This window comes from Macrobrachium rosenbergii, chromosome 46 (assembly GCF_040412425.1).
Source record: "Macrobrachium rosenbergii isolate ZJJX-2024 chromosome 46, ASM4041242v1, whole genome shotgun sequence".
Lineage (NCBI taxonomy): Eukaryota > Metazoa > Arthropoda > Malacostraca > Decapoda > Palaemonidae > Macrobrachium > Macrobrachium rosenbergii.
The window spans coordinates 21,598,685-21,618,260 of record NC_089786.1 but is presented as its reverse complement, the minus strand read 5'-3'; positions in this window follow the sequence as shown (position 1 = coordinate 21,618,260).

Below are 19,576 nucleotides of genomic sequence, written 5' to 3'. Positions count from 1 at the left end.
ACAGAATGGACAGATGCATCAGGGCACCAAGTCACAGCTGCTGCCTCTACTAGAACAGCATGCATCAGACATCCCTGACAAAGAGCCAACCGCTGATGTTATCATAATGGATGGTACAGTTCTTATAAATGCTCTGAGACCAACCAAGGGGTCTACATTTGAGTCTTATGCTAAAGAAGAAGTCCTATCGACCTCCAGTATTTTGGTCCATTCTATTAAAATTGCAAATTTCGGATCAATTCATCGAGGCGTTCTTAAGTTATGGAAGTCTGAATTTTTATTGTAAAAATTAAAAGGCCAAAGAAGTCCTATCCAAGATTCAGAAGCACAGAAGTACAAGCAAACACACATTGTATTTGATGTGTATAGGACAGACAGTATGAAAGCACAAACAAGACAAAAACGAGGCACAGGAGTTCGCCAGAGAGTAGCACAGCAAAAATTCCTGGCAATTGGGCCAGCTTCCTCAGGAATGACCACAACAAAACTGAACTATTTGCATATTTGGCAGACACGATCATTCCATCTCAAGCAGATGATACATCATACATAATTGTCACTAAAGGGGATGCAGCACTTTGTAGCAAAGCTGAACAAGACAATGCTGACCTACAAGGCTGCACTTACGAAGAGGCAGATACTAGAGTCTTTTATGTGCTGCATATGCTGCAAAGTATGAAGATATCTGAAGTGCAATCATATGTAGTACAGACACTAACATTGTCATCATAGCAGTATCTAGCATAGAAAAAACTGGTTTGGACAAACAATGGATTGAATTTGGTAGAGGAAAATACATGAGGTGGATGCCTATCCATGAAATTGCAGCAGCCATGGGACCAAAAGCCTCAGCCCTTCCCTTTTTCCTTGCATTTAGTGGGTGTGACACGGTGTTTGCCTTTCATGGAAAGGGGAAGAAGTCTGCATGGCAAACATGGACTGTTTCAGCGTGCCACACCCACCTTCACCAAACTAAGTTCAACACCAAGAGCTGTAGAAGATGAAGACCTGCAAATTATTAAAGAGTTCGTGGTGGTAATGTACGACAGAAGCAGTTCGTATAAAAATGTAAATGAGGCTAGACTTGATCTCTTTGCAAAAAAGCAAAGAGCTTATGTTTGCATTCCCCCTACAAGGATTGCTCTTAGAGAGAGCTGCAAGCAGGGCACAGTCTTTAGTATGTCATCCAGTTTTGCCCAGTCCAAGACACTGGGGATGGCAACAGATTGATGGCACCTGGTTTCCACATTTGGCAACGTGGGGGACAACGCCTATATCGCCAAGTAGGAGCCGATAGGGTATAGCTAGCACTCACTCAATTATAAAACTTTTAGGAAGATTAGTTCTGACGGCACAAATAAATTTAAGGAAAGGGACAATGATGCGTGAGTGTTATGTGCATTGTGTGTATGAGACTGGTGAACTCAGAGAACCTGGCGCCTCCAAGAGGACACATCGAGAATAAATTCTCCTGTCGACCGTTGGGAGAGAAGGATGCATATAGGAATGTGTGTGTGCGCTGCTTTTAGCCACGGGAACTTGGACTTTGTGTTTGAAAACAAGCTTTGTGAATCACCTTAACCAATTAAAAGCCACTTAACTTTATGAATAAGAAACTAGTGAGGTGTTAAACTTGATCCACTCTAGTTAAGATGTATGTCAGAGATATCCCATAGTCAATAAGGGAACATAAATGTATGAAACGCACAATTAGTGTTGTTTATCTGTATCTAGGAGCATCTCATGTGTTCTTTATAATTATTCCTACTCAAAATGTCTCCATCAATCTAAATCATGTACAACAGTCTGTAGCTTCCACTGAAAAACAGCCAGATATTATTAAGTCTATAGGCATAAGCTTTTCCGCTATAAAATCTATGAAGTAAAAACTGACACCTCCCAGGTTCCCTTCGTCACTGGAGCTGCCGGTAACCTCGTTTCAGAGGTTCCAACTTCTAAGTACGTTATTAAGCGGGATAAGAATGATTAGCATATCTATCATAGCATGCAACATTAAATATATTCGGTATAATAGAACATAATTACAGCTAGTGAATGTTGATATCATAAATATATTCTTACTTTGAAAAGGATGTAAACTGTACCAGTTAGCTTTTTTATAAATACGCAGCTATGAAGATGACATCAGTTCCTCTGACAATTAATACTGAAAGTGAAAGTTTGGAGGACAAGCTCAAGGAAACACCAGTGAGTTGGTTTCCTTAATGACTGCCATTACTGCCAATAAGGTTCATCTAAGCAAGTGTGTAACCATACAACAAACACTTGATGGAAAATCTCAGGTGTTTGGATGGAGAGGGTTTCCTTGTGTCCTATATGCCAAAATCTAGTGCAAGCCAGATTCACATAAAATGAACTGAAACACACACACACACACACACACACACACACATACATACACACACACATATACATATATATATATATATATATATATATATATATATATATATATATATATATATATATATATATATATATATATATATATATATTGCACTGGATCTGCAGTGCCCATTTGTGTTTTCTCATTTAATTCAAAAGAGGCCTTTCCAAATTCATTTAACTATCATTTTTCTCACTTTCTCAATCATACCAAGTGCTAAATAGTTTCCTGTGGTAGTAAATATAGAGTTGATAAGTTAAATTGTATTTATGTTAAAATTAGTCTGCCAGGTGTGATGCCTTTTGGCACATGCTCATTCCATTAGTTTGAATTGTTACCTCTGTTCGGTTCTCACACTCGAATTTGCACCCTAAGAATGGATTGACAGATTGCGGCGTCGCGCATCGCTAGTCTCCGCCGCTTGTCTCAGGACAGCTGCTTCAGAACATCTCGGGCTTTCAGGTTTTCACATTAGGGTCTTGCTTCATGTTTCCCGACTGAACCTTGAGTGATTTCTCTCATACCGCAAGACCTCTTTTCAGTGTGTGATCCAGTACGGTGTCCTTCCCGTCAGAAGACTTTGTTTCACATTACGTTGCTCTTTGACTTAGCTCCCAGTCAAAAAAAAAAAAAAAAACCGTCCTTGAAAGTGCAAGTGCTCACCTGTGTGATTCGGGGATCCTCTTATTTCCTTTAAGATTAATGGTTACATTTTGTTTAACTTCTTTCAAGCAGCCTCTTTTATATGCTTTAGTCACACATGTTTCTCATTTTGTTCTATTTCATTTTTTCTCAAATCTTTTCTTGTACAGCCTACTTACAACAATAATTCACTGATATTACTTCAATAGCATTTTTAAGTTTTAAAGCTCATGTGAACGAGCAACTTGTCTCGTTTCAAATGACTTTACCTGGGGATACTTTTTCCAAAGTAATCTAATGAAGATAACTGCCTTAGCAATTACTTTTAACGTTGCCTGAAAGTGAGCCTTAAAAACTTGATTAAACACTTCATTAGAAGAATGAATCTAGCGGTGTTTATTGAAGAAAAAAGTATAAGAGCTTAAATTTTTTTTACTCTGTTCTCATCGCACAGCTTTTCTCAATTATCATACGTGTGACGTTTTCATCATCCATGGAAAACCTTTCTTGCTACTGTGATATTATTGAAACAATCTCATCCCCTTCAGGTTAACACTGATTAACACTACCTTCTGTACATTCTCATCTTACTGAATGAGTACAAGTTTACTTAATAAACTTACTGTAAGAATAATATCAGTAATGTAAGTAAATATTATGCAAAAATTTATCTCAAAATTATTCATGGACTCTAAATTGTTTGTATAATAGATTAATTGCCTCTTTAATTTCATATTTTATATTCTAATACTAGTGCAGGTAATGTAAATATGCAAGAGAACTATTCATTCCATAAATAACTTACCAGGAAAAATGAGCCTCATGCTTAATTATACAAATTATCTAAATCACGAAAATGTATCAGATCAATCCTAAATTGCCATACTCGCAGAGAAAAGTAGAAAATATGTATCCCTCAGAAAGAGATCTCTTTGAACTACATTTTCGGAAACTTTACGCCAGTCATTTTAAAACACCGAGAAGCATTTATTGTAGAAACAAATAAGTCATCTGCATGTCCTAAGAATACCTTCGCCTGATGTTGAAGTCTTGCTAATTACGAGAACGAACTTTTTATCTTCAAATCATTCCATTAAAACTATGCCCTTAGCACGTGTATAGTTTTGTATAGTCAAATTAAGTCTCGCAGTAAATTGAAGTCTTACTTCAAATGTGTAGTTGACCTAAGAGGCTATAAATTCTTCTTCTTTATGAAGAAAGTATTATATAATTTACTCGTATATCCATATACTGTAATAATTTCTCATTACTTTGTAAAGGTCTTATTGCATAAGTGATTTTTGCACCACAGTACAATGTTTTAGTCATTCAAAATGAACGCATGTGACTCTTATTTTTTCTAATAAACATATTTACCGTTTATCCTTATTAAGAATGCATAGATCTGTCTATTACTACTTCGAGTGAAAGTATGTACTCTTATCGTTTTCAATTTTTGAATGCGAGTGACCATATACTTTAACGGATGTTGGATGCTTGCCGTTCCGTGCGACATCGACTATAATAGATAAAGGTTTAACATTTCAGTAATTGTGAATAAAATTTTTATTCTTAAGTGTATTGTCATGTTTAATGCACAATTCAAATGGTGATTTTATTTTCAGCAAAATTATCTCCAATTTTATCATTATGTAATTTATTTACTATTCTAAACTTGTGATTTTGTATGTGCATGATTTCCAACTCAGTTTTCTCAGAAATCTTCCAAATATTTTTTTTAATATGTTAAAAGGACCAAAACGTAAGCATTTTTCTTTAAAATGCATCCATTAATATCAGTTTCTTTATGCCATACTTAACTTTGGCAATCTATAGCAATGAACGGACTTAAAATTTGTTCACATTTCTTTTATTTCGCTCATACTAAATTCTAGGCTTTATAGCTATCATTTGATGAACAGCTAAAAGAGACACAGATAAGAAGAGCAAGATTCGAGGAGGTAATTAATTCACTTCTATTACTGTCAAGTGGATAATAATTTCATTAATTCACTGAATTCAGGGATACATTTGATATAGACTTTACACTGCACTTGTAGGTTAGCAGGGGAAAGAATAATGAAAGGTGAAAAGGTCGAGAGAAAAAAATAAAGATTAAGGGTGGATTCACCTCGATCTCCTGACATACCTGATGCAATTTGGGTATGCTCTTAGTAAAGCATGAATGGAGGACTGCCTTCCTTTTAGCAGAGGTGGCAGGCGGAATCAATGGGTGCGTAATGTCGGCCGTCAGATGAGAGGGTGGTCCACCGTAGAGAAGCACTGTTAAGGAGTCTTGGGAAGGAGGTCTTCCTTGGACCATATCTCTCTGGCTACTGACACTCTTTTGGTCAGGCATCAAATCTCCCTCTACAAACGGATTCCCTTCGGCGATGTCTCCCCTTGCATGATTCTGGAATACAAAAGAAATCTGCGAGCAGAAGAATAGTGCAAGGAGTGTCGAAGGGTGCAGCTCACATGTTCTCTCTTGGGGATAATTAAAGAGGGGGAAAGCTTGGGCTTGGACTCTTTGCCCTCAAAACTACCTCCTTACTCTATATATTTATTTGGTTCTTTAATGACTGAAATGTCCAGTCTCTTATCAGGCATAATACCCAATATTGGTGAAAGCTCCCCACTTTAAACAGGCCTTCCACGCCCCTCAAGGTCACCGCCAGATAAGAAAGTGAACCTAACCTCCTCAAGTCTGTCACTTTTATTTGCTTTAAAGATAACTTAAGGTAAGGTAAGATTAGCTAAGAATCGGCAGTATCTAAGGCTAACAGCAAGGTGCCTGCATTCATTTAAGGAATTTACTGTCTGTGGGTTGACTAAATCTAGTAAGTTCATCAATTACTAACTGAATGCCACACAGAATTTAGCTAACATAGCACCATCAAAATAAGCTAGCTCGCTAGTGGATGATGTATCCCTAAGGTAAATCATAATTTTTTAACTAAAAAAGGTTAAATATAAGTGGGAAGGTTGAGCTGCCCCCAAAATTAATAATAATAATAAAAATTATTTTAAGGTTAATTAAGCATAATGATAAAAATAAATTCAAAAACTTTATCACCCTTAAATTTTCAGAAATGTAAGCACTACTGACTAAGGTAAGAGACAACCTAGGCATCCTTCTCTGGGCAAGGTTCCTGGGTGCTCTATTAAGATAAGTCATGCAAGTGCCATGAGAGTTCGACAGCTCTGTTAACTACCTGGACTTTCTACACCCCCTACTCCTCTTTTTCTTTGGTTTTCTTCCAACTTTAGGCTGAGGTTTCCTAGAAGGAACTTGGGCCGGCGGCTCCAGAGGAGGCTAAGAAGACCCGTGGGCCAGGTATGAGCCCTCAGTAAAACTATCCTCGAGACCTAGACAAGGAGTGACTGTGGGTTTTACATCAACTAGCAAAATAGGCTCTGAGCCAGTTATTGTCTTAGCTGCCACAGCAACCTGGACAGTGGTGGTGCCAACTAGTTCTGCTAGATTTTATTGCATGGCTTCCACATCGGTGACCAGCTTAAATAAGGACTTCCCAGAGAAGGTCATCCACCAGAGTCCTGTCTTCTGAGGACTGTGATGAAGAAGAGGTGGATTTAGGTGCTAGAAGTTCGCAGGTTGCAAAGACTAACTCAGGCACGGGTTGCGAGGCCACAGTGGGGAAAGAACTTCTGCAGCTGTCAAGGGAATCTGGAAAAGACACTACTGAACTTCGGGTTGGCTCTCAGCTTGACACTGGTAGCGGGGCCAGGCTGGTAGATGAGAGGGTGGTCCAGATTGGGATCTCCTGAAGGGAGATCAGCAGCATGCACTGGCACTGACGCTAAGACAGGCTCAGGCACAGGATTTGGAGAGGAGACTTAAGTGGCATTGGGACCAAGAGTGCCGGATGTCCCTTTTGGTATATGTTGCAAAGAACCAGAATCTGACTCTGGTGTGGGCTCAGTAGCCAGACTGGGTGGAGCCACTGGCTGGGGCTCAACAGCAGGACCATAATGAACATCAACGCCTGATGGAGACTCGAAGTGGGTAGGACTCATGGAAGGCCCAGAGAGGGGCTGGGAAATGGGGTCCTGTCCTAGGAGGAAGTCATAGCTTCCAGGAATCTTAATGGCTACTCCAAGCATGCAAATCCTACTTTTGTGGGGCTTGGTGACCCTCAATCGTACATCCAGGAGTGTCAGCCTCAAATTATCAATGCCTTCAATAGTTACAGGCTTGTTGTCTTCAACGATGACCCCATTGGGTACGTTGTCTCCCTTTATAAGGAAGATTTGAATGCCAGTGTCCTCAGATTCAGAGATCTGTTGAATGTGGTAACAACCTCACAGAGGTGTAACAAAGATAGGCCCCACAGCTGGGGGTCCTAAAGAGAATGAATGAGTGGCTGCCACAGCAATGATGACAGCAGATTTCTTTCTAGGGCAATCCCTGAAATTCATGGAATGCCCATATTGCTTGCAAGTGTGGCAATAAACCTTGCTATAATCTCTATGAGGAGCAATTACAGTATGGGTAGGCTGGGAGTTCTTGTTAGAGGGGGGCCATTGGGCTTTGACATGGCTCCCCTTTTAGCTTTTCACTGGGCTTCCAAATGCCCTATTTTCTTACAATAAGTACATACAGGCGGTGATGAAGATGGTCCATTTTTTGGTCAGACTGATGTGGGAATGGGGTCAGGAGGAACTATGCACCTATTGGAGGTGCTGGTGGTATGTCTCATACATATCAGCCAGGTGGCAGCAGTCAGTGAATAGTTTTTGCTGTTTCTCACTAATGTGTAGAGCCAATGGGCCAGGTGCATAATGGAAGAAGTCCTCAAGTTGGAGTTAATTCAGCAAATCCTCGAACTCATTGCACTCCAAGGAGTTGATCCACTTCCGCAAGGCTTGGGTCTTTTGTAAGGGCCTGCTGAACCAGGTTTGACCAATTTCCTTGTGAAGAGCTCGCCATGTTGGCCTCCACTGCTCAGACGTAATCTAATATGCCATTGCTACAGCCTTCCTGACCACTGCAAGGATTCCCTTGTCACCATTTTCCAAGGAATTTAGGGATGCTGTCCCTTTCTAGCCTTGTGCTTTGCTACGATCATGGCCTTCTCAGTCTCAGTTGGCTTGTAATCGTTAAAGAGAGTTTCCGCCTGTTCCAGCAATGCCTCTGACTCTGCTTCATTCCAATGAGGTATGGGGTTATTGATGTTTGATATAATGGAGGATGAGGAAGCCAAGGGTGGATGGTCGGCTTGGTGTTGGGCCAGTGCCATGGCACTGTCCTGCTTTGATCTTTTGAGCTCGAGTTCCTTCCCCTTTAAGGCTAGTTGATACTGTCACTCCCTTTTCTTCTCTTTTTCTTCATGCTGTTGCTGCTTTTCTTTTTCTTGTTGCTCCTTTTCCTCCTCTTGTCCTAAGGTTAGTTCATGCTGCCACTGCTTTTCTTCCTCGTTTTCTTTATACTCTCTTTCTTCTTCCCTGGCTTTCTTAGTGGCAGCTACCTGCTCCTGAACCCATTGGGACAGTTGTTCCCCTTTTAATCCCATACTTTTCCCTACCTCCATGAAGGTTTTGTATTGCTCAGGGGACATGTTGCTGATGCTTAGAGCAGGGTCTGATCTCCCCAAGAAATGCTCAAAATTTTAGGATGGTCACACAAGCAATTGCGTGGAAAAGGAAATGGGACTCTGAACTGGGCAGAGTGTATGCAAAATGAGGGAGTGGGCTGGTAGGAGGCGCCACTTGCAGATGGCAGGACACTTAGTATACATTACACTGAAATGGAAGTGTACCTTAGGATGGGTGACACTTGTAGCTGGGAGTGCCCCTGTGTTAAGGGTGGAACTGGCACTGATGTGCAAGGTGGTTCTGAAGAACTAGTGGATTGTTCAAATAACAATGGATAACACGCACATGGACAGCACCACCTATAGTGCAGAGTTTATGGATTCTGAAGAATGGAGATATGACTCACTATGAAATTAGCCAGCAGGTATGGGCTAGTTCCAAAGAATGACTGACTGTTATGAAGGACAGTGGGCTTGTTCAAGAAGAACATGTAGGCTAAGCTTACACGAGAAGATCAGTAGGCTAGCCAACATGCAGAGCCTGGTTGTTCATAAAAACAAAGTAAATAATTAAATGAGCATTTAGTGCAACAAACAGCACTAGAATAAGCAGTGTTTAATAACACATAAACGGATCAGGCACTTACATGCAAGTTTTAAGTTGAGGAAGTACAGGTGGTTAAAGCATTTAAAAATTGCACAATTTGATGTAGATCTAAAAGCCCAGAATATGGTTGCCTAGTACTTTAAATGGGTTTGCTTACTCACATCAGTAATTAGATTTCACATACCTAAGGCTATGGGGAGCAATGCAATATTTATATTTGTATAGGTGGGTTTACATTGATGCAAATGATATAGCAAAATTAATAAAACATGCTTCCTAAGAGGTTTCATAAAGATGAATAGTTTCTCTTGAGCAGAAACAGCGAAAGCATAGCGTGGGAATTAATTAAGAGACTCTACGTGGTCTCAAGTAGGATTTAATAATTAAGTCAATAGTAAGAAAGCTACGGGTTTTTTAAGTGAAATGGAGGCGGCAAATACCAATAAGAATTACTAGTATTTCTCTTGAACGTTAATAGTTAACAGGAGTTTAAAGATTTCCTTCGCAGTGGCACTGATTTAAAATATTTGAAAATACAAGTGATATGAAAAGACACTCTATTTTTAATTAAATACTCGTCTCGTGCTAAAGTGACATTTGACAAGTAGACCATGAAATGGCGGACTAACTTGACAGTTTTCTCGGTCGTGAGTGATCAGCTGATCGAGTGGAGCTGGCTGGAAACCAGACTCGACACACAAAGGCGTGCGTACGAACACACAACCTATCTCTATTTTCGAGAGGCAAAATGAGATACGTGACTATTTTTTGAGTGAATGACGCATAAACAAATGTAGATGCTAATTATACATTGAAAAACCATGCAATAACTCTAAGAGACCTGCAACTCTTGAAAACACGATTTTTTAATTTCCGGGGAAGAATGGCACTGTAGAAGTTTCCTGGCGTGTTGTTTGATGTTGGAAAATTTAACAATGTTTGTTAAATTTTTCCAGTCTTTACTAAATTTTCCAGCATCAAGCAACATGCCAGGAAATGTAAGCAAAATATACAATAAAAAGATTTCGAAATATTGGGACCAGCACCGAATGGAAAACTACTGGCAATCCTGGAATTTTGTTTATTAAACAACTTGTTCCTTAATTGACACGCAGTCTCCCTCGACAACTCCTTACCTTATGTAGCTGTTACCGGTCATTTCTCTTTTGTTCCTTTTAACATTCCGCCCTTCCTTCTCTCTTGATGGTTAGTTCTGCTGTCAATAGTCTTAATTTTGTTATTTATAATGTATTATGTCTTATATTTACATTTTAGCTATTTTTATATATTTTACGTTTTTCCGTGGTTTTAGTTTGAAATATGCTCTGTGAGACAGGTAGCAACAATTTAAGGTAATTTAGCCTTGTGATTCTGACTTCGTGGGTACATGGAAAACGTAAAAAAAGAGGAAAACAAAGGAGAATTTCATATGAGCATAGGGCTCTTGTTACTGAGGGAAATATTACGTAAAACACGTGGGCAAATTTAAAGTAGTGTATTTACATAAATGATATCAGTATGGGAAAGAGGAACTCAAGTAGATTACTATCCTGAAGGAGATCCCTACTGGATTGAATGAAACTGGGGGGATTCCAGACACAGTCCGAGAAGCTTCCACGAAATAGAATCCTCTGAAATGAGAGATATGCACATTATACGCCAGTAATGAAAATAGACAAAAGAATAATGAATTGAAGCTGCACTGAGGGTGCCAAAGGAGTAATAAAGAATTAATACTGCCGATGCAAGAGGCGCACGGACATTAGACAAGGGAGATTTCTGGCTTTTCTTTAAGAAAATATTACGAGACAAAAGCGTGACTGAAATGGGGCTCTTCCAGGGCACTTTACCTTAGCAGATTTTCCGAGGGCGCGTAGAAGGCGGTCCGTGGATGACTTGCGATTTTCGGGACGAGTTTCTTCCACGTGGTGAGATGCAAGGGCTTCCGTAAAGGGGCAAGGCGATGGGGACTCGAAACCCAAGCAATGGCGTGTGGGCTCGAGGAATACGGTCGAAGGGCACGAGGAAAAGTATACTTTTGAAAGGGCCACGTGGTTAGGATGCAAGGGCATCGATGGGGCCAGGTGTTGAGGACGTCTTCAAGTTCACATATCTTCCAGCCCGCGTGTGTGTGAGACCTCGTGGGCTTTTGCTTTTATCCCTCCTATGGGGCAGGGGTCTGTCCAACACAGATGCTTTGACTCATTGCACCTGCTGCCCGCAGGGGAGGTTTTGGCCTGTAGGAGAAACACCCAAGCCAGATTACTTTTGCCTCGAAGGAAAGATCTTTATCAAAAATGGGAGCGCCTTTAATCTTTTAACCCTTGTTTTAAGTCGATAGACAGATGGTCTATCGATCGGCCGGCTGGCAGTAAATGAAACACAACAGAAAAACCAACAACAACAAAGGGGGGGGAGGCAATTTGCTAGCGAATTCTTGCTAATCATAATCCTCCCATACAAGATGATGTACATACCTCCTTCGGGTGTGTACATCGATATTCAAGAATGAGCGGCAAATGCTTTACGTTACTCTACATTCTGCCTTGCAATGAACTTTACTCCTAAGGGTTTTATGAAGCTGTGACATTACTTTTAATAACACATTGGGACAATTTTCGTTAACAGAACGCAAAGTGATTTAAACACTTGCAAAAGAATAATTACTTTAGATTTGGTTACCCACTGTAACTTTATAAAGTGACTCGAACAATTGTGAATTAATTAAGATTATAGGACCACGTATATGAGGCTATGGCCAACAAATGAAAAGAAATGGTTATTGTTCAAGAATTAAAATACACGGTTACTTAATTTTAGATAAAATGCATGCGGTTAGTACAATCTGCCTTGAAGAGGCTGTGTAAATGAAAAACAGCGTTTATTTTTGTAAATGACATCCCTTTTACGCGATACTGTAATGACTATACATATTCGCATTGATAATTTATCTTCGTTTTAACGTACTTTAGCTTTCGCTCAACGCGAGTTGAGGGATGACCCCACACGGATTTTGACAGTCGTATGCGGGCGAGAGTATTCGCGAGGTTTTAATTCGCTAACCTTAAACTACGCTAATTTTATGCGTCCACTGCCTACTCAATGTTATGACGGGCGAGCAGACAAAAGATGGGGGTAGGACAAACAGAGATCTTGGAAGGAAATGGAAGGGGGAAAAGGGATAATAATAAAAAAAGGAAAATTACCAAGATGTTACGAATGAAAACTTGACCGCATATGAAAGGCGGGACACGTCCCTCAGAGCTTACAAAGGGCATTTAAATCACAAGGGCAAGAGTTTATGACTCGCGATTCATTAAAATTAAAGATAAATAAATGACTAAAAGAAAGTAAATGATATTGGCAGAGGAGCTAAGGGAAAAAGAGTGAGGGTTTTATTGTGTTAGGCGGGAATTTATTTTCCCACGCCTATAAATTACGGCCCGGACTATCACTTCAGTCCCAGGGCGAGGAAAGTGCACCCGAAGGGGCGCGACTCCTTCAGGAGGGCTGACACGCACGCCCGGTGCCAAGGTATGGGCGCAAGGGCGTGCCACTTCTCACTCTGTTATTCTTAATGATTTATACATTGTGTGGGGAATGGTATCCCGTATTTAATTGCCTCTTGTGGGGATAATTTAAGGGAAGATTAGTAGAGGTGATAAGAGATAGCAGTTCCTGAGGAACGGAAGAAGATAGAGGAGGGTCTGACATCCCCTTCTGGATTAGGGGTGCCAAGACCTTCGAAAGATGAAATGGTGGCACAGGTGCCATGGGAGCTCTAGAGCTCTTTGTAAATTACCTGGAATGTCCCACGCCCGTGGTAATTTTGCCTCGAGTCTTTCTTAATGGGACAGTCGTCCTCGGCCGGGAAGCGGAGGGCCCGCGCGATCGAGGGCGGCACGGAGTACCACCTGGGCCTGCTGATGCGACAGCTGACGCAGGAGTGTTCCGTGCGGGTTCTACCATGATCCGTCGCGGCTCTTGTAGTTCATCGGCCAAGTGAGATATGGCAGAATCCTGACTTGCAATTGCGCCGGCGACGGGCTGAGGCAGAGAGGAGGCGGTCGGGGTGGCGTGAGCGGCTCGCAGGTAACGTTGACCAGCTCAGGCACGGGTTGCAGGCCGCACCTGCAGGTGAGCTTCCGCGGTGGTCGGGAGGAACCGTCTCTCTGACCGACGCTGGTAGCGGTGCCAGGCCGGGGGAAGAGAGGGGGTCCTGAGTTGGATCCCGTGAATGGAGATCGGCGTAGCGCTCTGGCGCTGGCACTAGGGCAGAGTCAGGCGCTATCAGAGGTTTCTTGGGCTCGTCGGTCAGGACGGACGAAGCTTGGCCCTGCTCGGGGCATGCAAGTGGCACCGGCAGGAATTTGGCATCTCCTGAAGGGAGATTTGATTGGGGCCCTGGCACTGGCACTGAGGCAGGGCCGGGCACTGGAATTGGATCGGGAACCGATCGATGGGGCCACTGTACATTGTACTCAGGTGGCACTGGTGGGGACTGCATGTCCTCCTGGTACCCAGGGGGCGCCAGTCTTGACTGAGGGAGAAGCGGGGGAGGATTACTCACGCCCGCGGAATGATTCGGGAATGGGGACCCCTAGATTGTCGTGATTTCGGTGGGGACTGAAAGTCCTGTCCCAGGATGACGTCATAGCCTCCGGGGAGATGGCTTGCTACTGCAAGATTGCAAATTTTGGATTGGTGAGGTCTTGTGACTCTCAATTGGACCGTAGGGAGTATCATTTTAAATTGATTTATTCCTCGATCGTGACGAGTTTTCGTCTATTGACGATAGCTCCGTAGGGAACTCTGTCCCTTCGGATGAGGGAGATTTGTGCGCCCGAGTCCTCGAAAGCAGTGACTCGGCGCGCTGGCTCGCTACCTCGTGGAGGGGCCACGATACAGGCCCTTCGGCGGGAGGGCCTAATGACTGGGGATCTGTGACGGCCAAGGCGACGGTGGGAGTATTGATTTATTATTGCGTGGGCATTTTGCCCATGCGGGAGAATGGTTATAGACCTTGCACGCCGTGCAAAAGGTCTGGCTAAAGTCTTTCCGTGCTGCCCCTGTGGAGGGCGCAGGCGAGTTATTTGTCGGTTTTCCGGGAGAGAGAGGAGCCGGTTTCTTGTTCCGGCACTGTTCGGAGGAATGCCCCGTTTTCTTGCAATAATGGCAAGTTAGGGGCTTGCCCGAGTTCCCATTTTTGTGGGAATTTGAACCTCCGAGGAGGGACGGGGATTTATCTTCCGTCCCATGGATCCTTCTTGAGGGTGGTGAGTTTCCCACATGTCTGCTATTCAGCAACACTCGGTGAGTGTTGCTGGGGCTTTTTCCACTATATGAGTGGCGAGGGCAGGAGGGGCGTAGCGCAGGAAATGCTCGAATTTAAACCGCCGAGTACCTCGGCGGTGTTAGTGGCTCCTTCGGAATCGAGCCATTTTGTCAACGCCCGCTCCGAATGGTACGCCCAATCGGACCAAGTCTGGCCTGCTTTCTGGGCTGCTCTCTCCAACGTCTCCTCCACCGCTCGGGGTAATCTCGCACGCCTTCGTAACTGCTTGGCGTACGGCTTCCCAGTTTCCCGATCGTCTCGGCGGAAGGGCGTGGTAGGCAACGAGGGCCTTTCCGCCCAGGAATTTAGTGAGAACAAGGGAGAGTTCCGCGGGGAGAGATCGCAGCACTCCAGGACTCGTTCGGCCCTTTCAAGCCATACTGGGTTCGGACTCGGTCCATTTTGGCATGAACGAGTGAGCTTGGCTGAGGGCACTCATCCCCGCGGCAGGGGCGGGGGTGGCGGGCTGTCGTTCTAGCATCTGGAGCTCGTGGGCGCGCTTCTCTCTCTCTCCTGCTCGTTCCTCCCTTTCTTGGGCGATTCCTCTCTCCTCTCGTTCTCTCTCCCAATTCTCTCTCCTCCTCGTTGTTCTTGGGCAATTCGTTTCTCTCTCTCTCTCCTCACGTTCTCTTGCACGTTCTTTATCCTTGGCATCTTGCTCCTCGTTCATCTCTCTCTCTCTGAACCCATGCTCTCAGATCTTGCTCTCGATAGTCCCATGTCCTTCCCAGCACATGTAGAATTTGAACCCATGTTCTCAGCCATCTTGAATAATGGGTATAGGATATGTCTGAAAAGACCAGGTTGTCCTGAAAGACCCAGCGGACAGTAGAATTTGAAACACTCGTTTGTTGGACTGCAGGCGAATGCCATCTTGAAATAATGGGTGATAGTATATGTCTGAGAAGACTTTTTGTTAAAATTTGATATGTCTTGAAAGACGTGGTTGTTCTTGGCGAACGAATTTTAATATGTGTCTCGGAAGACGTAGTTGGATTTTGTCACGCTCGGACTTGGCCGGCTGTAGCGTGAAGTTAAGGAGTTGTTCTAACGAACTAGAATGATCAGTCCCGTAAGGGCTTAGATGTGTGTGAACTACACTATATAATGTCTCAAAAGGACTTAATTTTGGGTTCCGCAGGAATGAGAAATTCTCGCCACGTGCGACGTAGAATTTTTTGTATGAGTCTCTGAGGACTGGAATTTGGAGAAATTCTTGCCACGTGCGACGTAGAATTTTAGGAGTCTCTGAGGACTGGGGTTTGGAGAAATTCTCGCCACGTGCGACGTAGAATTTTAGGAGTCTCTGAGGACTGGAATTTGGAGAAATTCTCTGAATTTGGAGCCACGTGCGACGTAGAATTTTAGGAGTCTCTAAGGACTGGAATTTGGAGAAATTCTCGCCACGCATTTGACGTAGAATTTTAGGAGTCTCTGAGGACTGAATTTGGAGAAATTCGCCACGATGCGACGTAGAATTTTAGGAGTCACTTAGGACTTGGAATTTGTGGAATTTGGAGGAATTCTCGCCGAGGACACGAATTTTGACGTAGAATTTTAGGAGTCATTTTTAGGACTTGAATTACGATTCGTCCCTTAGGACTTAGAAATTACTAACGGGAAACCCAAAGAAAATGATGCTGGGAAATGAATGGGGAAAAAAAAAAAAAAATGCTACACACGCGGGCATGGGCGGGGGTGGGGGGTGCAGGTCGTTTGGCCAACACCGGAGGTATTTTTAGATTCTGGGTGAATGAACCCGTATATTTATATACCGTCTGGGATTCCGGGGAATTTCCCAGTCGTCTGAGAGGATAACAGTACAACGGCCTAGTAATTTTCCCTATAAGCGGAGTTTAAATTTCGCTTTCCTAACACCTAACTCGAATTCTAACTACACTGAGAGAATTTTCAGCAATGCAAGCTGACTTCGTCGTGTCCCACGTGGGAATTTTATTCGCGCCTAAATAACAGTTCGCTAATTCGAAATGCGAAGTAAAAGTTATCACAGAGGAATTTCTTTCGCACTATTCCTCGAAGCAAGAATATGGCAAAGATTTTAACACAGGAATTTTCGCACTATTCCTCGAAGCAAAAGATATGGCAAAGATTTTAACACAGAGGAATTTCGCACTATTCCTCGAAGCAAAGGATGGTTAGCACTGGTTATTTCCTAACTACCTATCCTGAAAGGCATGCATTAACGAATCTAATACGGCGGTTCTTTTCTCTCAGTGATTACATGCGTCCCTATTTCTAATTCCTAGGAACAGTCACGATTGTAAAAAGGTTTTGCTAAGATTAACACATTACTTACGTGGAATTTTCTGGATCTGTGTGCTGGTTTTACACAAAAGGTTCGTAATTGTCTCGTACCCAGCTTAGCTTTGCTAATAGCTGATCTGGCAAGTTGCAAATGCAATAAAGCAACACTAGGGGAACTGCAACTGCAAAACGAGATCTATGGCCAGGTCGCCATTTTTACGTTTTTCCGTGGTTTTAGTTTGAAATATGCTCTGTGAGACAGGTAGCAACAATTTAAGGTAATTTAGCCTTGTGATTCTGACTTCGTGGGTACGGGAAAACGTAAAAAAAGAGGAAAACAAAGGAGAATTTCATATGAGCATAGGGCTCTTGTTACTGAGGGAAATATTACGTAAAACACGTGGGCAAATTTAAAGTAGTGTATTTACATAAATGACATTAGTACGGGGAAAGGAACTCAAGTAGATTACTATCCTGAAGGAGATTCCTACTGGATTGAATGAAACTGGGGGATTCCAGACACAGTCCGAGAAGCTTCCACGAAATAGGATCCCTCTGAAATGAGAGATATGCACATTATACGCCAGTAATGAAAATAGACAAAAGAATAATGAATTCGAAGCTGCACTGAGGGTGCCAAAGGAGTAATAAAGAATTAATACTGCCGATGCAAGAGGCGCACGGACATTAGACAAGGGAGATTTCTGGCTTTCTCTTTAAGAAAATATTACGAGACAAAAGCGTGACTGAAATGGGGCTCTTCCAGGGCACTTTACCTTAGCAGATTTTCCGAGGGCGCGTAGAAGGCGGTCCGTGGATGACTTGCGATTTCCGAGGACGAGTTTCTTCCACGTGGTGAGATGCAAGGGCTTCCGTAAAGGGGCAAGGCGATGGGGACTCCTCGAAACTCCAAGCAATGGCGTGTGGGCTCGAGGAATACGGTCGAAGGGCACGAGGAAAAGTATACTTTGGAAAGGGCCACGTGGTTAGGATGCAAGGGCATCGATGGGGCCAGGTGTTGAGGACGTCTTCACAAGTTCACTCCATATCTTCCAGCCCGCGTGTGTGTCGAGACCTCGTGGGCTTTTTGCTTTTTATCCCCTCCTATGGGGCAGGGGGTGCGTCCATCACAGATGCTTTGACTCATTGCACCTGCTGCCCGCAGGGAGGTTTTGGCCTGTAGGAGAAACACCAAGCCAGATTACTTTTGCCTCGAAGGAAAGATCTTTATCAAAAATGGGAGCGCCTTTAATCTTTTTAACCCTTGTTTTTAAGTCGATAGACAGATGGTCTATCGATCGGCCGGCAGTAAATGGCAGTAAATGAACAACCAACAACAACAAAGGAGGGGGAGGTAATTTGCTAGCGAATTCTTGCTAATCATAATAATATATATATATATATATTATATATATATATATATATATATATATATATATATATATATATATATATATATATAATGTATTTTAAGTACTATATATATATACAACATATTTCATACCTAGCTGTCATATATATATATATATAATTATATATGATATATATATATATATATATATATATATATATATATATACGATATATATATATTTAAGAGCCATATTGTCCACTTTATATGAAGGTTTTTTAGATGATTTCTTTACTCACGGACATGTGACTAAACAAACTATCCTGAGGCAGCATTATCATTTTAACATCGGATTATACTTTAATAATTTGATATTGCTCCTCATCTACGTCCAGAATATAGGAAATTTTACCAAGGACAGAGAGAGAGAGATAAGAGAGAGAGAGAGAGAGAGAGAGAGAGAGAGAGAGAGAGAGAGAGAGAGAGAGTGTATCACCTTTGCAATGTAAACATTTTGAAGTTTTGAGGAAGTCAAATTATTTATATAGAATGCATAATATATATTATGCCTTTATAAGAAGACTTGTCTCAATATTCACTTGTGAAATATACTCATACTTTGCTGACTGTCTCAATCTCCAACATATATGCACATACAGACAGACACACAAACACACACAGATATATATATATATATATATATATATATATATATATATATATATATATATATATATATATATATATATATATATATATATATATACATATACTGCAAGTATGCAGTATGCTCAAATAAAAACAGTGAGGCTAGCAACCTCATCCCAAAAGACTTGCAAAGAAACTGAAAGTGTCCACCTTTGAAGCTACACCAAGGGTTGCAGAGGAAAAAATGCCATGGTGAAAAAAAATAAAAATTACATACATACATACATACATACATACTCATGAATACTAACCATTGCCTATTAAAACATGTGAAAACTATGCCATGAAATATAATTATACGAGCACAGATATAATATGCTGCACTTCTTAAAGAGTGAACGAGTTAGGGTACGCATCACTGTTTACCGCCAGCCAAAATGTGTTGCTTTCAACAGGATAATTTCTAAACGAAATTCTTTAAAAATGCCTACTTTACCGCACCCCTTAATATGCAGTCCTGAAAAAATAAGACCAAGAAATTAGATTCAAGAAAGATCATTTAGCTTGTGTGTGTGTGTAAGAGAGAGAGAGAGAGAGAGAGAGAGAGAGAGAGAGAGAGAGAGAGAGAGAGAGAGAGAGAGAGAGAGAACTACATAAATCTATTATGAAATACTTTATAATTATAAATATAATACTAGTAGAATCTATAACAGCAACAAGTTTCGTATCAGACGTAAGCAAGACTTTATAATAATAACAGTAATAA